This window comes from Microtus oregoni, unplaced genomic scaffold, assembly GCF_018167655.1.
Source record: "Microtus oregoni isolate MIOR12 unplaced genomic scaffold, Mior012 000004F_ref0000308, whole genome shotgun sequence".
Taxonomy (NCBI): domain Eukaryota; kingdom Metazoa; phylum Chordata; class Mammalia; order Rodentia; family Cricetidae; genus Microtus; species Microtus oregoni.
The window spans coordinates 1,293,001-1,310,933 of NW_024543063.1; positions in this window are offsets into that span (position 1 = coordinate 1,293,001).

The window sequence follows — 17,933 nt, forward strand, 5'->3', positions numbered from 1 at the left end:
TTTCTTGCCTCAAGTTGCAAAACGACTCCTCGACTTTTAGAACACAGAAAGCTGCCTTTCCCTTTGAGTATTAACTTATCAGATATGTGGACCCGTGACTTGCCCACTCAATTTTATCTTACAGAACTTGAGGTCAGACTTTTGTCTGCTTACATTTAAGTAAAATTGTCTTTGTCTTAAGTTTCCCATTAAGTAACAGTAAGATAAATCAAATACCTACATTTGGGGGGGGGTAGTGGGGCAAGGATTAAGTATGAATATAGTTAGATATTGTTAAATACTACACAGTAATGGTAAATGTGATTAGAGTTTTTGGTTCTTTGTTGAGATTTCTTTCAGTCTTTATGACAAACAGATTTTTAAGTCTTTCTTTTCTTTTTTTTTTTAATTTATTTATTAAAGATTTCTGTCTCTTCCCCGCCACCGCCTCCCATTTCCCTCCCCCTACCCCAACTAAGTCCCCCCCCCCTCAGCCTGAAAAGCAATCAGGGTTCCCTGTCCTGTGGGAAGTCCAAGGAACCCCCACCTCCATCCAGGTCGAGTAAGTTGAGCATCCAAATTGCCTAGGCTCCCTTAAAAGAGTAAAGTTTTCAAGAGACAGTGAAAGACTCCCGGAGTGGGGAGACTCACTCAAATCTCTGGATAACACGAACCCTCCACCCCCCCAAGAACTCACAAGAGACCATCCTTGCTGCAATCACATGAGGTTTACTGACAGGAACCAGAGTGCAGGGGTAGAGGAGTTCGACCCCGAGTAGCTGGGAGAAGGGGTATTTAAGGAAAGAAACCATAACCCAAAGGGGGTAGGGAGGGCATCATTGGAAAATTCTGAAAATACCAATGATAATCACAAGGGCGGTAACTCCCTGTTTCTCAAGATTGTTCTCAAGATTATAATCTACCTTTATGGTCAGCTAGTTCCTGGAACAGAGTCACTGAACCGGCTAACCTAGATTTTTGGCTCTACTCTTCCTGGTCCTTCAACAGATGTTTAAGGTTCTGGAACTGCAGTGTAGTCCTTGAACTGGCCCTCAGCAATATCACTCTGAAGATACTCCAGCAGCTACAGAGGACCACTGAAGACATGCTCCAGAAAAGGCAGAAGTAAGAAGCAAGACTAGCATTGATGAATTCTACTTAATTCTGCAGCCATTTTCACCGGAAACCTCAGGCAATTCCTTTGTGGTGGCCGAAAAGAAGAAGAAAAACAAAACGAAATGAAAAAACACTCCATTTTATCCTAAGCACCCATCTTCAGACCCAATAGCCATTTGTCTTACCTGGAAGGTAAGTTCCCAGTAACCCGCACTTGTGACTTCACCCGGAGATGTACAGCATTACTGTATGACTAACTGCTTTTTGGACTTCTTTAACTAAATAGACAGATACCCAAAGATTGTTTTGAGTGGCCTTAACCCTGTTAACTTGGCAGAACAGATCAGTTTTTGCTTGCTTGCATAAATATTGAAGGTCTTCTTGTGAATTCACTAAAAAAGTAATAAATAAACCTTTTAATTATAATTGGATTGAATCTGTGGTCTTTTCCCAGGAGTCAAGAACTTCGTAACATCTTCTTGGCCCACAAGAGGTCTGTGATTGGTACAATCCCTACGAGGTGTTGTGCTGTGATTTGTACTGATTCACTGTCATTTACCTGCAGGTCTGCTGTGATTAGTCATCCTTTAAGTAGGCTGTTGAGTTTACTTTTGAGCCACTGGGAGACAGTCTTCTGTGTTGTTCCCCAGTGTTGCAACATTGGGCACAGTGGTTTCCTCTGTATTGTCTTTTCCTGCCAACATTTTTATCTTCATCACGACTGGAGTTAAATAAGTTGTAAGAGGAACAAAGGAAGAGATGTCACAACAACAAACTTTCAATAATGTGCAGAGGAAGAAACAATAAATCCTGGGTAGGGCCCAGTCATGACAGGCTGAACAGAGGCCACCCAGGCACCATCCAGAAATGGACCACCTGAGAGGAAAGTACCTAACATTCGAAAGGAAATACCTAACATTTCAACCCTTGTAGATAGGAACACCTGATGCCCCTTAGCCCAGCACACACCCATCTTCTTTCACAAGGACACCCTCAGGCAAATGTCAGCCAACCAGGGGTCCTGAACCTTAGAAATGTCTCACCCCAACCTCTGCTAAGATAAAAACCCCACCCCACTTGAGCTTGAGACTCTGATCATGCCAATACACTGGACATACGGAAAGTCCAAGTTCCAACTTGGATAAAGGCTCTTTGCTTTTACATACACGGCTCAGTCTCATTGTTTATGTGGTGTCTCCATGACCTGGATAGACCACCTTGGTCATCAGAAGTCTTCCAGAATGCTGTCGAACTTTAATAGGCAGGTATTTCAATGAGTGTAGGCCTGAAAAACAGAAACTGTCAGGCCTGAGGGTTCTGACATCACTGTCACTCTAAATGTCCCAACCATGGAGTCCAGTATAGGTCCCTCCAATTCTGGAAAGCTCTGCGTATTAGTGTTTGCAACTGGTTTGCACTAGCTCACTGCTGAAAATTTCAATAGTCAGGGCTTCTGAGATCTCATAGAATGAAGCCTCCAATCTAAGCACCTGGACACAAGAGCATAAAGCTCCCAGGTAGCAGGATTTGGAGCAGCTCTGCCTTCTGTCCTCAAGAACTGCTACCAGTAGAAAATATTCTCCTATCCCAACAATTTTTCAGTCCAAATAAAGATAAAGGACCTCAACAAACTGGTTTCCAATGATTGAGAACGCCAGTCTAAGCAAAGTTTAGCAAGAGTACATCTGATTTTGACCAGTTTTAAGTATCTGTATTAATTACCATCAAGTACAGATATGCTGCAGGATATATGATTACACTGTAAACCCTGAGCTTGCATTATGTACTGGGAAAAGCTGTCTCCCGGTGTATGAATCAGCTCTAGTACACACCTTTAATCCAAGAGCTTTCTGTTTGAATATTGTAAACAGGATTTAATAAAATCAGCCATAGGTTAAGAGGCAGAGCAAGTAACCAGCAAGAAACCAGTTGACAAGATAAAACCATAGAGTGTAAGAAGTCAAGAGAAAGGATAGCGAGACACACAGGAAAGAGTTCATGTAAGAAGAGTTTTTGTATGAGACAAAAATAGAAGAAAGGTTTTTGTGGAACGACAGCAGAAGAGGAAGCAGCTGGGTGCTTTCTCTGCCTCTCTAAGCTAGCAGGTTTTCATCCCAGCATCTGGCTCCTGAATGTTTATTGATAAAATACACCAATAGAGACTTAGTTTAAAAACAGCATTTGGTGTTCCAACACGTGGCACAAACACACGGACAGAGAAAACATGCCAGTAGAGGACAAACTTATGAATCATCAGATTGGTAAGATCCCTAGGAAGTCCTTAAAGAGAGTTAAGTAGTATTAAAAGGTAAATCTTTTATGCCAAATATGCAAAGTGGACTGATAGGACAGTGAAGGAAGAGAACAAACTCCATTTTGAAAAAGAACTTCATTTTAGTCAGGACCTAACTAGGGAGGTAAATGCAGCCCAGTGAAGTCATAAACATTCCCAAGAAACTGTGTCTGCCCTGGTCAAAGTGACCCACCAGGGTATCCAAAAAAAAAAAAAAAAATCTGTTTACATCTGCTTGCTTCCAATGTCCTTGTAAATACCTGATTAATCACTGTTTTGACTGTTTTGAAATTCCCCTATACCCTAATTCAAAAGTTGTATACTTTTACCCAATCCCAAACGCCAAGACTTGTGACAGCCTGCTTGCAGTTTTTCCCTTTAAAATCCCCTAACTTGAAGCCTCAGGGCCATTTTCTCCTACCCACTGTGGTCATGTGATGGATTGTGGTCCGAGTTAGCTAACTTGTAATCAATATAAACCGCAATGGGTTTACATTGGATAGAAGCTCTGTGGTAGTCTTGTTTAGGGGAACCGTGGCACAGGCACAGGAATAGAAGCCTTAGAAATACTTATAAATGAAAATAAAAGTAGTAAGATACAGAGAGGGGAATTTAGACAAGAACCTACAGCACTACCCACATGATGAAACTGAAGACGATCTGCCCAATGTTGTTAGGAAACAAACATTAGTTTATCCAGTTGCTATGCAAGAATACCAGGAGATGATAGGTACCCTCAAGTTATTAAGAAGTTAAACTAAAGCCTATAAAAATTAGATTTGATGAGATTTAAGGAATATGGGATGCATTTACCCAATGTAAAGCAGATATTAAATCCATGGTCAAGTCAGAACAGAATTATCCTCCAAGACTGGAAAGATTTGGCAACAGCAATGTTGGAAGCTGATCCTCAGTTACAATGGTGAACATAATGAAAAGAGGAAACTAGGGCCATGAAACAACAAAATAGGGCTAGAGAGATTAATATTTCCAAAGATCAGTTCCTACATAAATACCAGTATTCTGAATAGCAAATGCAACTTGAATTTGATGACATACCTCCACACCATATAGTTTAACAGATTTAACTGCTTGGGACAACATCGAAAAATCAGGAAAGGCGCTAAAATTATACACTGCCCCAAAGAAACCTTCGCTGATTTTTATTTTTTTTTGCAAAGATTGACTTCAAATGTAGAATAGTATCTACGTAGAATAGTATCATATGTAGAAAATAGACAAATATTAATCAAATCTTTGACTTTTGAAAATGCTCATTTAGAATTGCAAAAGAGTGATCAACCCTTTACAGTCAAGATCAGCACCAATAGTTGAATGGATTGAAAGTACATCTGATATTGGATCTCATGCTTATGATGCTACTCTGATAGGAGAAATAAATTCTAAAAGTTTTAAGAAAAATCAAAATGTCAGGTATTTCAATTTTATGGTAAGCAATGACATTTGAAAAGGGATTGTAGACAAGGCATTCCTAGAAACACTGGGTTTTCTAAAAATAGTCAAAACAGAAGGCCCCAGCATTCTGCAGCAGGTGTGGTAAAGGCCAGTGTTGGACTTATTAATGCAGATGAACAAAGAACAGGCAAGGTAATCCTTTGTCATTGGGAAATGCCCTATGGGTTTCCTGTGGACCCTGATATCAGATTAGATTCAATTGTTTCCTGCCATCATTGGAGAAACTCATCCACACAGAAATTAAAAGATTGAATGCCTGTTAAAAATGAAACTGCTCTGGATGTAATAAAAGACGGAACAGTTTCAGCAGATAAAATAAAAACAGGAGAGACCAGAAAACAAGTATCTTGGCAAACTTTTGTAGAATAATCTTTTTGTACACTGTAAGGAATTGTCATTGAGATTGGTTTAATAAAAAAAAAAAACTAAACGGTCAATAGTTAGACTGGATTTTTGGAGGAGAAAGAATGTTGGAGAATAAGGCAGAGTCTCCAGTGGATGAGACTCCCTCCCATGCAAACATGCAGGAAAACATGCAATAAAAGAGATTAAAGTCACAAGTCATGTAGCAGCATTCAAATTAATAGAAATAGGTTAATTTAAGTTATAAGAGCTACTTAGAAACAAGCCTAAGCTAGCGGCTGAACTTTCGTACTTAATATGAAGTCTTCTGTGGTTATTTGGGAGGTGGCAGGCAGGACAGAGAAAAATACACTTTCAGCAAACTGCTATAAATTATATATTGCCAAAGCTAAAATTGCAAACAAATCACATTAAAATTGAAGGCTTAGTATACACATAAGCAAATGTAACAATAATTTCACCAAAATCTTATCTTTAAGATTGGTCTTCTTAAGAGGTAAATATTCAACTTCTAGGGATTGGAACTTTATCTCAGATAAAACAAAGTGCAAAATGGGTTGAGTGTTTAAGGCCAGAAGGACAAATAGGAAAATTAAAGTCATAGATACAAATGTTTGATAAAATAAAGAGAATTTTGTGTTGTTGGGGATTGCAAATTAACCACGAAAAGAGAAAAAGAGGAGATTCTATCAATTATCTAGGACATAAGATAGGTTTACAGAAAACTCAACCACCGAAAAAACAAATCAGGAGAGAGCAATTACAAACGCATAAGAATTTTAAAATTTTGCCAAGTGGTATTAAATGAGTATGATCCACAATTGAATTAACTACTAGGAGTTAAGTAATTTATTTCAAACATTACAAGGTGATAACAATTTAAATTCTTCAAGAAAATTTTTATCTAAGGCTGAAAGAAAATTGACTCTGGTAGAAGAGAAATTAATTACAGGATGCACATGTGTATTGTTTGGATCCAAAACTTTATATTATTTTAGTTTTTTTTTTTTTTTGTCTTCGACTGGTCTCCCACAGGAAGTCCTATGCAGAGAGAAAATAACTCAGAATGGTATTTACTGCATGCAAACAGAATAAAAAAATCAAAGACATATGTAGAAAAGTTTTCTAAACTGATTCTGAAAGGAAAAATTAGACTTCATCAATTTTAAGGAGTATACCCAGCAGAAATTGTGGTACGTTTTATTAATGTTGAAATAGACTCACTTTGGGCAGAAAATGAACATTGGCAAAGAGCTTGCAGTAATTTTGGGGAGAGATTAGTAGAAAATATCCTGAAAGCAAGAGACTTCAGTTTATAAAAAAGAACTAACTGGATTGTTCCTTACATAGTAAATGAGACACCAATTTCTTGAACCCCTACCTTCTATATTGATGGAAATTAATCATCTAAAGGAAGGTTATAATCAGGCAAAATAAGTTAAGTTGCTTAAGGGCCTTATGATTTAGATAAAAAAATCAGAGCTATATGCCATTCTTATAGTATTAGTAGATTTTCCCAAATCTGTTAATAGTTACTGACTTTTAAAATGCAGAAAGAGTTGTTTTACATATTAAAACTGCTAAAATTATTATGGATGATTTATAATTAACTTCACTATTTTTCAATTACAAGTAATCAGAAATAGAAACTACCTATTGTAATAATACATATCAGATTTCCTAGGGTCTACCAGGCCCTCTAGCACAAGATAATGATGAGATCAATCAGCTATTAATAGGAAATGTGTTAGAAGCCTCAGAATTTCATATGAACATGTAAACAGCAAAGGTTTGAAGAAAGAAATTTCTATCACTTGATAACAAGCCAAGGAAATTAGAAGAAATGTCCTATTTTTTCTTTGAATAATCAAATTCCAATACCTTCAGGAAGTAATCAAAAGGTACCCAAAGAAATGAAATTTGACAAATAGATGTCTTTCACTTTACAGAGTTTTGAAAATTAAAGTATGTGGACCATACCATAGAAACATATTCTGGATTTCACTGAGCAACTGCTTTAAGTTCTGAAAAGGCTGATTCTATAATTAAACATTTATTAGAAATCATGGTTATTATAGGGATACCTGTATAAATTAACACTGATAATGCTCTAGTAAAATGAAACAAATTTTTTGCATATTACAACATGAAGTATAGTACAGGTATGCCCCTCAGTCTTACATGACAAGTGGTTATACAAAGATATAATCATACTGTAAAAGACATGCTTAATAAACAGAAAGGGGTAATAAAGACTTCCAGAGATATATTCCACAGTCCTTAACTAAATCTAAATTTTTAAAATGCTAATGAGAAAGGAACAACAACTGCACAGAGACATTGGATAGTAGACATAAGCTGTTGAATTAACTCATACAGTATATTTTATAGAAACCACAATATGTGCTCCATTGAAGAAGTGGCTTTGCTTCTGTGTCCACAGAAGAAAAGTTGTGGATACCCTCAAGATTCATAAAGATTAGATTCAAACAGAAGAGACCTCCTGAATACCGAAGGTGATAGATCATCAGACAGCTTGGTCATTCAATCCAGACTAATTTATAAAGAATGACAAATACCTTTCACTGGATCAGGTATGAAAAAATAAAAATAATAATATTTACAAATGATAATTTCCCAAAGATGAACTTGTCTTAACTGGCATGGAAAGAAATAGGGGATTTCTTAGATCACATGTCTTAATTCCATGTTAGAATGTTAGACTGTAGATTACCACATTGCTATGCAATCTTAGACATTAACTTTTGAGTTTTCTTGTCAAATAAAAAGGATATTCTTGTTGTTTGGTATTAAAAACACAGTTAAGAGATTTTAAATGTTTTAAGTATATTTTAGAAGTTACTACTACAGTTCAAACTTGCTTTCTGAATCTCCAAGAGTTGGAGTTATTTGGAGCTAAGATGAAATATTTGAGCATGGTGGTGGTAGCCTACACCTTTAATCCCAGAGGAGATAGTTGGATCTCTGAAAGTTAATTGTTTCTAAATACTAGAGTTACAGTGAGCAGGTATTGGTGGCACATGCATTTTATCCAAATACCTAGTGATAAAACTCATATACATTCATAATTGGTATGTTCGCACACTAGAGAAAGCACTTACCATATTTACAAATTATTATAACCCCTAACTAGAAATTTACCAGCTAATTTCCAATGGGGACAGAAACAAAGAGCAGCTTTTCTGACTGCCAGTAAGTGCTTCTCTATGAATGCAACCCAGACCAATAATGAACCAGATGATACTCTAATTATGTATATCATATTTATTGATGAATTATCACCTGGGGACTCTTCGTAAAGCAAAAAGGCATCCATCAACATTTGCCTGTTGGGTTCTATTGCAAACACTTTCCATATACGGGGAATAAATATTCTCTCTTTAAAAAAAATCATGATACTTTACAAGGCATGGAGAACCTTATACTCAGTCATTGCCATAGGAGTGACCATTACTGTAATTGGGTTGTTCAAAGGGAGATTCCCTCACAGCTTAGTCATGGAAGGAAAGGTATTACAGTGTAACTATTACCTGCAAGAAGTCTTTTGTGACCAGGATATGGTAGCAAAGGGGTCTATACCTTCCCACACAGAGGAAATAGCTCAGTTGCTTGTAACTCCCCATCCCTAAACGACACACCCATCTCCCAAAAGAAGCATCATTACACAGTGAGGACCAATTGAATGGTCACAGTATTTTGGATAATGCATGGTTTACTCTTACTGAGAAAGACACTACCAAATCAGAATAATACACTGAAGTAATAGCAGCATTATTGGCTATAGGATAAACATAAGAACGACAAAAGGAAATTTATGTCTTCTGCATAATTCATGGTGTGCATGCATCAAAATGGAAAATCACTAATAGGCAGATAAATGGCAAAGATATGTGATCCTGGGATGCATGAATGGAAATAACAAAACCTAGCAAAATTTAGCAAAGCCTTCAAACTTTATGTAGCTTATGTAGACAAAACAGACAAAATGTTTGAAAATAATAAAATAGTGGGCAAATTGGCATCATGCTTAATTAAGACTAGATTTTAAAATTTGCCAGGAAACAAATTCAGAATAAATCAGCAAGAATGATAGATTACATTTAAAATGATAGATTACATTTAAAAATAAATACACTTTAACCTTGGAGATATATATATACACAGAGAGAGAATATATAAATATAAATAAAGAAAAAGTTAAATATTGGTATATTTCAAATAAATTAATTGAAAGATAATAAATTTTCTGTTGCCCCAAACCATATTTCTCTAGGAAAGATATAACCTACCAAGAAAAGAACCTCCCACCCAAAGTTAGAGCTGGGGCAGGGTTTTGCTTTTATCTTTTCAGGCACATAAAAGCATCCAACTAAAGAATCCAGAGACCATTGGAGAAATGAAAAAAATTTGAAAAGGAATGGACATATTATCAAAAAGAAAAAAAATCATGTCCCAAGAAAAAAGAGAAAATTGCCCTAACAATAACCTGTGAGGTCTCCCAGATGATGGGTCCCTGCAATGACAAATCCACTTGGATTCTAGTAATGCCACCAAGCTGACAAACATCAACTCAAGATCAGCTTCAGACTAAGAGCTGCTCTGGACATTCAAATAGCTGAGTTCATATGAGACTGACACAAACATTCTATAGAACTTTGAAGTTAGAAGTAAACCTGAATCTGCCAAATGCTACCACATTGCACATTTTGCTAAGTTTGTCAGAAATTGTTTCATTATTGTAAAATTGATTCACTGTGTTAGAGTTAAAATCTTTTCTTTTCATTTGGACAAAAGTGAGAAATATTGCAAGATTTTTGATTGCACTGTAAACCCCAAAGTTGCATTGTTTGCTGGAAAAATATTTGTTTTTAGTGCAATGGCTCAGCTCTACCAAATATCTTTAATCCAAGAACTTTCTTGTAGGGGGCCTCTTGTTTGTTCCCAGCTGCTCAGCCCTGAAACCATATTATTTAAATCACAGATTGACCAATCACTTAATGTATTGCTAGCTAGCTATTACATCTAGTATTAACCCATTTCTAGTATTTTATATTTTACCATGAGGTTTGTGGCTTACTGGCAAGGTTTCATCATGTCTGTCTCTGCTGGTGGCTCCAAGGCTTCTCCCTGACTCTGCTTCCTTTCTCCCAGCATTCAGTTTAGTTTTCCCCACCTTGCTCTACTCTGCCATATCACAGGCCTAAGACAGTTTCTTTATTAACCAATGGTATTCACGGTATACACAGGGGAATCCCACATCACTTTCTACTTGGATACTATAAACAGTATTAAATAAAATCTACCATAGGTACAAAGGAAGAGCAAGCAACCAGTCGACAGGAAAAAAAATCATAGAATATAAGAGGAAGTCAGGAAGAAGGAGACAGAAACTCACAAGGAGTAGAATGTGGAGAGAGTTTTTGTTAGAAATGGAAGAGTAGAAAGCTCTTTTTCTGAGATGATGGGGGAGGAGGAAGCGCTGGGAGCTTTCTCTGCCTTTCTGAGCTAGCAGATTTTCATTACTGTATTTGGCTTCTAAGTGTTTATTGATAAAATAGAATGATAGAGACTTAGTTAAAAACAACATAGATTCTTCTTTTCTAATGGGAGTTGAAAGATGCATTAATCTATGGGCAGAGTAACAAGACATTACAAGTTTAGTTTAATTCTATGTCCTTATAGCAGCATAATAGTAGGTGGTACTCTAAGGTCCATGAGATATTTTGTCACTGGTTATTGACCCAATAATTGTGACATGTATTGGTTTCATGTTGTGGAGTGGGATTTAAATCTCATAAGAGAGTGGTTGGTTACCACCATGATATTTTGCCAATGTCTTAGGATTTTTATTGCCTTGAAGAGATATAATGTCCACTTATGTGGGTTTCCCCTCTCCATGCTGTGAATATGTTTTATTACCATTGGTTAATAATAAAAAATTTGCTTTGGCTGATGTCAGGACAGAATATACATAAGTGGGAAAACTAAACTAAATACAGGAAGAAAGAAGATGGGGTGAGGCAGATGTCATGTAGAAACAAGATGTGAGGTAACAAACCACAAGGCTCATGGTAAAATATAAAATAAGAGAAATTGGTGAATTTAAGATGTAAGAGCTAGCTAGGAATATGCCTGAGCCATTGGCCAAAAATTATTGCAATTATTATAATTTTTGTGTGATTATTCAGGCCTGGGTGTCCCAGAAATGAGAGCACAGTCTCTGTTTCAGACCACAACAACTCTTATAAAGAAAATATTTAGCTGCGGTGGCTTACGTACAGTTTCAGAAGTTCAGTCCATTATCATCATCATGAGGAGCATGGAGGCGTGAAGACAGATGTGGTGCTGGCTGCATTTTGAAGGTAGCAAGAAGTTGACTGACACACTAAGGAATCCGGAACATAGGAAACCTCAAAGACCATCCCAGCAATGATACATTCCTCCAACAAAGCCACACCTACTAATCATGACACCCCTATGAGATTGTGGAGGCCAATTACATTTAAACTACCTCAGCTAGTATTACATCAGAGGTCTTTTTTTTTCCCCTCAGGACAGCTGGCCTGTAATATGAACTCACAGTGGTTATATCAGCATGCACAAGACCTGTGTAAACTTTTAAAAAATAAATTAATTTAATTAATTTAAATATTTTTAATTAATTTAATCATTTAATTAAATGTTATATCTCCGGATACAAATCAGAGGTAGAGAGAAATTACTACCCACTACCCTCAGCAGAGGAACAATAGGATTGATAGGTTCTAGGAGAAAGAGGGGCAGGTTCCTTCAAGAGTGTAGCCCCTGGTAAGTGGACAACAATGGAAGTCCTCGTGTCCAAGAATATATAAGAAACACAAACTGAATTTGATGGGTGTCAAAAAATAATTAGAAGATGCAAAATTGAAAGGATAAGGAAGAGGAGTGGAGTTTGAATGAGTTGGGAAAAGAATGAATACGATCAAAACACACTGCATGGCATTTTCTACTAATAATGTTTTCAAAGAAAACATCTAGTCTCAGTTGATATTTTTCTAAACCTTTTTGAAAATATTCTGCTAAATTATGAATGTCAGTGAACAAAAGACCTCCTGCCTGCCTTCATATAATGTGGGCTCAGTGAGAATGACAGTGTAATCACACTAAACTATAATACTGTAATATATACCCCAAATGACAGTATATGATCTACAGAACCCAATTTGCAGTGGCTGCTTTCAGCGGGGACCATACTGTATGTCTTTCAGCTGAGCTTGGGGACTTAACTGATGCAGTTGCTCTACCCTGTAGCTTTGTCAGGAAGACATCTCAATGTGGGCTGCAGTGTGGTGTGTGATACATCTCATTGCCAGTTTCCAGCTGACATTTATGAGCAATGAACTGGCTCATTTGATTTTCCATTCTTTGTCCTCAGATATTTATCCCAAATTGTACCTACCTGCATGTGTTAGTATCCAAATGCACTCTCTCAGACCTCCCAAAAGGTCCAGAATTTAACTAACCAAGGAAAGCAATAGTGACAGAGGATGAAGGGAGGAATCATTATTCTGATATTTTGTTCTTCGTTTTTCTTCATGGAATTTTGATTTTTCCTAGATAGTTAGGCATAAAATTAGGGCACCGTTTGCTACCTAAACATTCCCATCTATAAGCATCCATACCAATATATCTAGGAAAGATCAAAATATAAATCATTCTGAATTTGAGAGTCAGATTAATGTTTTTAAATTATTAAAACAAAACTGTTTTCCAATGTCTCTCAAAATCTAACTCTGACCACTTGAATTTAAAAAAGGGCGGGAGATATGGAAAGTATAGTATTTAGATCCCTATATCTCAAAATTTTCTGAGACACGACTTTTAAGAGTGGTAACACAGACCATAAATAAGTAAAAACCGTGTTTTTATTATATAACAGTTCAAGAAACATTTTCTTTCCTCACTGCCTGCATCTGGGTTCTATCTTTTCTCTTCTCCCAACATCTTTTCTGCTCCATAACTATGACTAGAAAATTTTTTTTTTCTTTTTCAGACAGGGTTTCTCTGTGTAACAGCCCTGGCTGTTCTGGAACTCACTAGACCTGCCTGCCTCTGCCTCCCAAGTGCTAGGATTAAAGGCTTGCACTACCGCTGCCTTGGTACAGGAAATCTTTATAATACTATGGCTACATGTTTTCTGCTTCCTGCCCTTTATGCATTAGCCTAAAACTGCAATGTCTAAATTGCTGTTAGAGAAACTTTTCAAATTCAGATCTAGCTTGAAATAACAAAACATGAACAAATACTTTTTTTCCCCTAAAATCACCAGTCCTCAGCAGCAATAAGAGTAAGCAACCAAACCACCTGGAGACTGTTATGCTCATTAAGGATAACATATTATAGTAGAACATTATAGTATAGAGACACTATTAAATCTGTGATACAAATGAGAAGCAATTTCCCTGAGAAAAATACTACTTTGCTTTTGCAATTTAAAAAATATATTTTAAGCACATTCATATTTAAAATACAACTTATAATAAACAAATAAAAATACATATTTTTCAAAATTGGTGTAAATAGTTGTTTCTGGATTTTTATTAATATTCATGTTTCAGTCATTCACTTATCATTTAACTTACAGTTTGTTCCAAGCATTAGAAATTTAAAAAACATGTAAAGAACATTTTATAATAAATTTATATTAAATTGATCAAGTTGATATGTATAGTGGGAATACTGGGAATACAAAACAATGTTCTAATTTATTAAAAAAATCCATGTTTCCAATTAAATAAGCTTTGTCAAAATACACTTAAAATTTTGGCCAGCTGATTATAGTTTGAACTAGTCTACATTTAATAGTGGCTAAACCATTGAGGGCCATGTATGCACTCTATATCATGTTAGCAAATATTAAATAATTATCTTTTTTTAAACAAAACACCATTATTATTATTACTTTATAACTAAGAAAACTGAGAAATAAAATAATTTTTCTAAGACTTATGTGATTAATAGCATTGAAGAATATTGAACCCTGCTGGCACAAGCAAACAAGATTATCTACTGCTTTGTTATTATATTTGCCTAATTAAATATTCATATGTCTTGATTCTAGCTTAATGTTTCAATATGCTGTTCCTGGGATAATAGTGCATAACCAGTAACAATAAAATCACAGTGGCATACAGCAAGTAAACATTTCTCTTTCATGTATGCTTGACTAAAATGTTGCTAACTCAGATTCAACCTCTCTGTAGTTTGTTCTAGGCCAGCTATTTAGTTCGTTTATACCAGGTAACTTCTTATATTCTTCTAGGATCAGAGTACTAAAGGGATCAGTAAAGGAATCAGGTTCCTTTCAAAGCTAATGTCAAGTAGAAGGCTAGTGGAGAACAGACATAGAGAGAAGCAATCTCTCTCCCACACACTCTTTTTTTGTAATAAGAAAGTGACAATTTAACCTAAAGGAGAAGTCTCAGCTGATGTTGATGTGCTTGTTTGATGGTAGTTGATACACTTAACATGAATGTATTTAATTTTTGAGAAACCTGGGAAGTTTAGCAATTAAACAGACATGTTTGGCTTCCAACACAGCTATGTTCATGTCAGTAGGGAAAACGTAAATCAAATATCACTAAACATTACATTTTCATTTGAATCACACTTAGGAAGAAAGTTTAATAATTATCCTCTAATGTCAAAATATCTATGCTTGTCCATTAATGGTGAGGTTCAAAGTCATTTCTTACTGTATCCGATGGCAAGAACTCATCTCACATTTTCATGCTATTGTTTTGGAATGTTTTAAATTTTATTCTTTAACAAAGTCATACATTCTCATTCTCTCTCTCTCTCTCTCTCTCTCTCTCTCTCTCTCTCTCTCTGTGTGTGTGTGTGTGTGAATGCAAGAGAGGGGGGGGCTATTGGACTTTCTCTCTCTGATACTGCAATTTTATCTTGAATTCCTAGGTTTGAACATTCTATTAGCCTAATTCCCTAAGGTTTGTGTTCTTTTCATATTCTTTTTTTCTGGACTGTTGAAATGTATTGTATCTGGTTGGAAGCATACCAATGCAATGCCCCCATTCTCTGGTTTTTATTCTTTCTACCTCCTCTTTGATCTTTACTGTGTTTGGAGGGCGTTACACAGATTTCCTCTTTGGGACAGTTACTTCTCAGTACTTTGACCTGTATTATGTTTCCATGCATCAATGGTCACCAAGAAGCAAACAAAAGCTTCTCTGAGCAATAACGAGAGCAGTCCATTGTTTTGTTGTTTTTGTTTTTTGTTTGTTTGTTTTTGGGGTCTGCTATTCCTTCTCTATAATTGGGAGGTCCACTCCACTAATTGAACAATAGAGAATTTCTACATAAGGTAAATAAACAACTTTCAAAACGATAAAAATAAAATAGAAGTCCAGGAAAAAAATACATGAAAATAACGTAGAACTCTTGGGTAATGGTCTAACAGAATGTATCAAAAATAGACGGCAAAGGCACGCTAGAAAGAACTGAGAACAGTAAGAAGGAAAGACTTGTCACTGAAATGGGCAGAGCAGAGCCAAGTAGGATTAGGAAGAGTATCTACAAAAGAAGGCAATAACACAAATGGGCTGTGATTCTCGTGATGAACAAATGACGGAACATCCCAACTGTAGAGCAATTTGCAATATTAGAGGCAAAGACCTTGAGTTAATAGGGATAGGGCAGGTTGAATCTAAGCAGACAGAAATCACAGTTCTCTGCTTTTACAGTGGGTGGAAGCCAATGTGGAGCAAGGCGGCACAATCTAATAGGGTTATCCACATGGCTCACAGACCTTTGCAGAGGGCTGGTCAAGAGAACCAAAGATACACTTTACTGAAACTTATTACCTATTGCCAATAGAGTTCTTAAAAGAAATGGAGCTAAGAGATTGACACTGGCCAATTCAGTGAGAGTTTGAGCTTTTTAGAAAACAGCTCTATAGGAATTACGGTATTTATTTAGAGAATAAAATGATATAAGGAAAATAGAGAGGATGACCATCGTGCAACTGTAGAAGAAAATCACAGTTAAATAAATACATACTGGAATGGTCAAGAGAGTAGAGGATAGGAAGTAAACCAGGCAGCTTTTAAATAGTGATGGATAGAAAACTGTGACTTGAAGCTTCACAAAAGTCAGAGATTGTTGTGCTAGAGAAATGGAAAAGGATGTAGATCGACACACTCCAGACTCAGGCGTGATATACAAAATCAGAAAAACCTCCAAACACAAATGAAGGAGTATGCTCTCTCCAACTCACAGACAGCAGAGACTGTAGTAGCATTGTGGAGATGTCCCAGGAAATCAAAAGATACCAATTTTGAATTCCATATCCCATCAGACTACCCTTGAAACTGGTGATGAACACATTTTACCAGAATTTAGTATGAGAAACTTCCATTTCATTCATTTACATGACAACAAATGCTAAAGAATGTTTATTTCAGAGTGAGTGAATAGATGGAAGCTTCACACTAACTGAAGATGAGGGCAGCAGCTGGCAACAGAGACAGTGTGTGGAGAGAAATGCCTGCCTAACGTGCCTCTAAATGATTAGTAGAACTATAATTTTATAAAATAATATTGCCCTGCTACATTTAATGTATATACAAGCAAAACATGGACATAGCATACATAAGAAGGCCTCAGCCAATCTGAAATGCATCTTATGAAGGGTGAAGTTTGAAATAAAATTCATTCACTGAGTAACAAGATATTTGCATGTGGAGTTACTCACATCCTTCTAAAGTTCTTACATTCATCACTTGGAAAGTGTAATGAAATAAAGGACTCTTTAGCAGTTCTCTTTAATCACATATTTAGTTTTAAAATAAGCATATTTCATGACAGTGTAATTCTTTTTAAAGGAAAATGGTGATATGATTTTGTTAGTTTACATAAGAAGATGTTGAAAACTACTAAAACTACTCATTTTTTTTCAAGTCAAGGTTTCTCTGTAGTTTTGGAGCCTGTCCTGGAACTAGTTCTTGAAGACCAGGCTGGCCTTGAACTCACAGAGATCCCCCTACCTCTGCCTCCCAAGTGCTGGAATTAAGGTATCCACCACCACCCAGTGAAAGCTACTAATTTTATAATTAAAACCTTATATAGTAAAATACATAATTGTAGGAATCCTAAGTATTTTCACTGAATTTAAGTTTCATATGCTTATTGCAGTTTCTTACTAATATGATATTTCTGAGCACATAAAATAAGAATCTTTGTAGGATATAAAAGGTGTAAAAATTATCTGGAGTCATATTTTGCCACATCATGATTACAATTAATAATTAATTTGTTATTTGTATGAAGGAAGAGAAATAAAGAATTGACATTGTACACACTCATAAAAGTGAAGTATCAAAGAAGGTATGTCAATTGACTTAATTGTGGTAATCACAAAGCTTTCATATATAAAAAATTACATAACATCATATTGTACTTGCTAACTTACTAACTTTATGTGTTAATTCTGTGACAGTAAAGCTGGAGAAATAAATGAATGTGTAACAGTGTAGAGAATCTCCAAATCGAACAGGACATTCTTGCATCAACTTACATAGAATGACTCTAGCAGAGTATTCTTACAAAGGACACCAGTGTCACATGAGTGAAAATTTTAATGTTTCTAAATGTTGCTGTTCTGAAGATTTATAAATTCAAAGGTAAATTG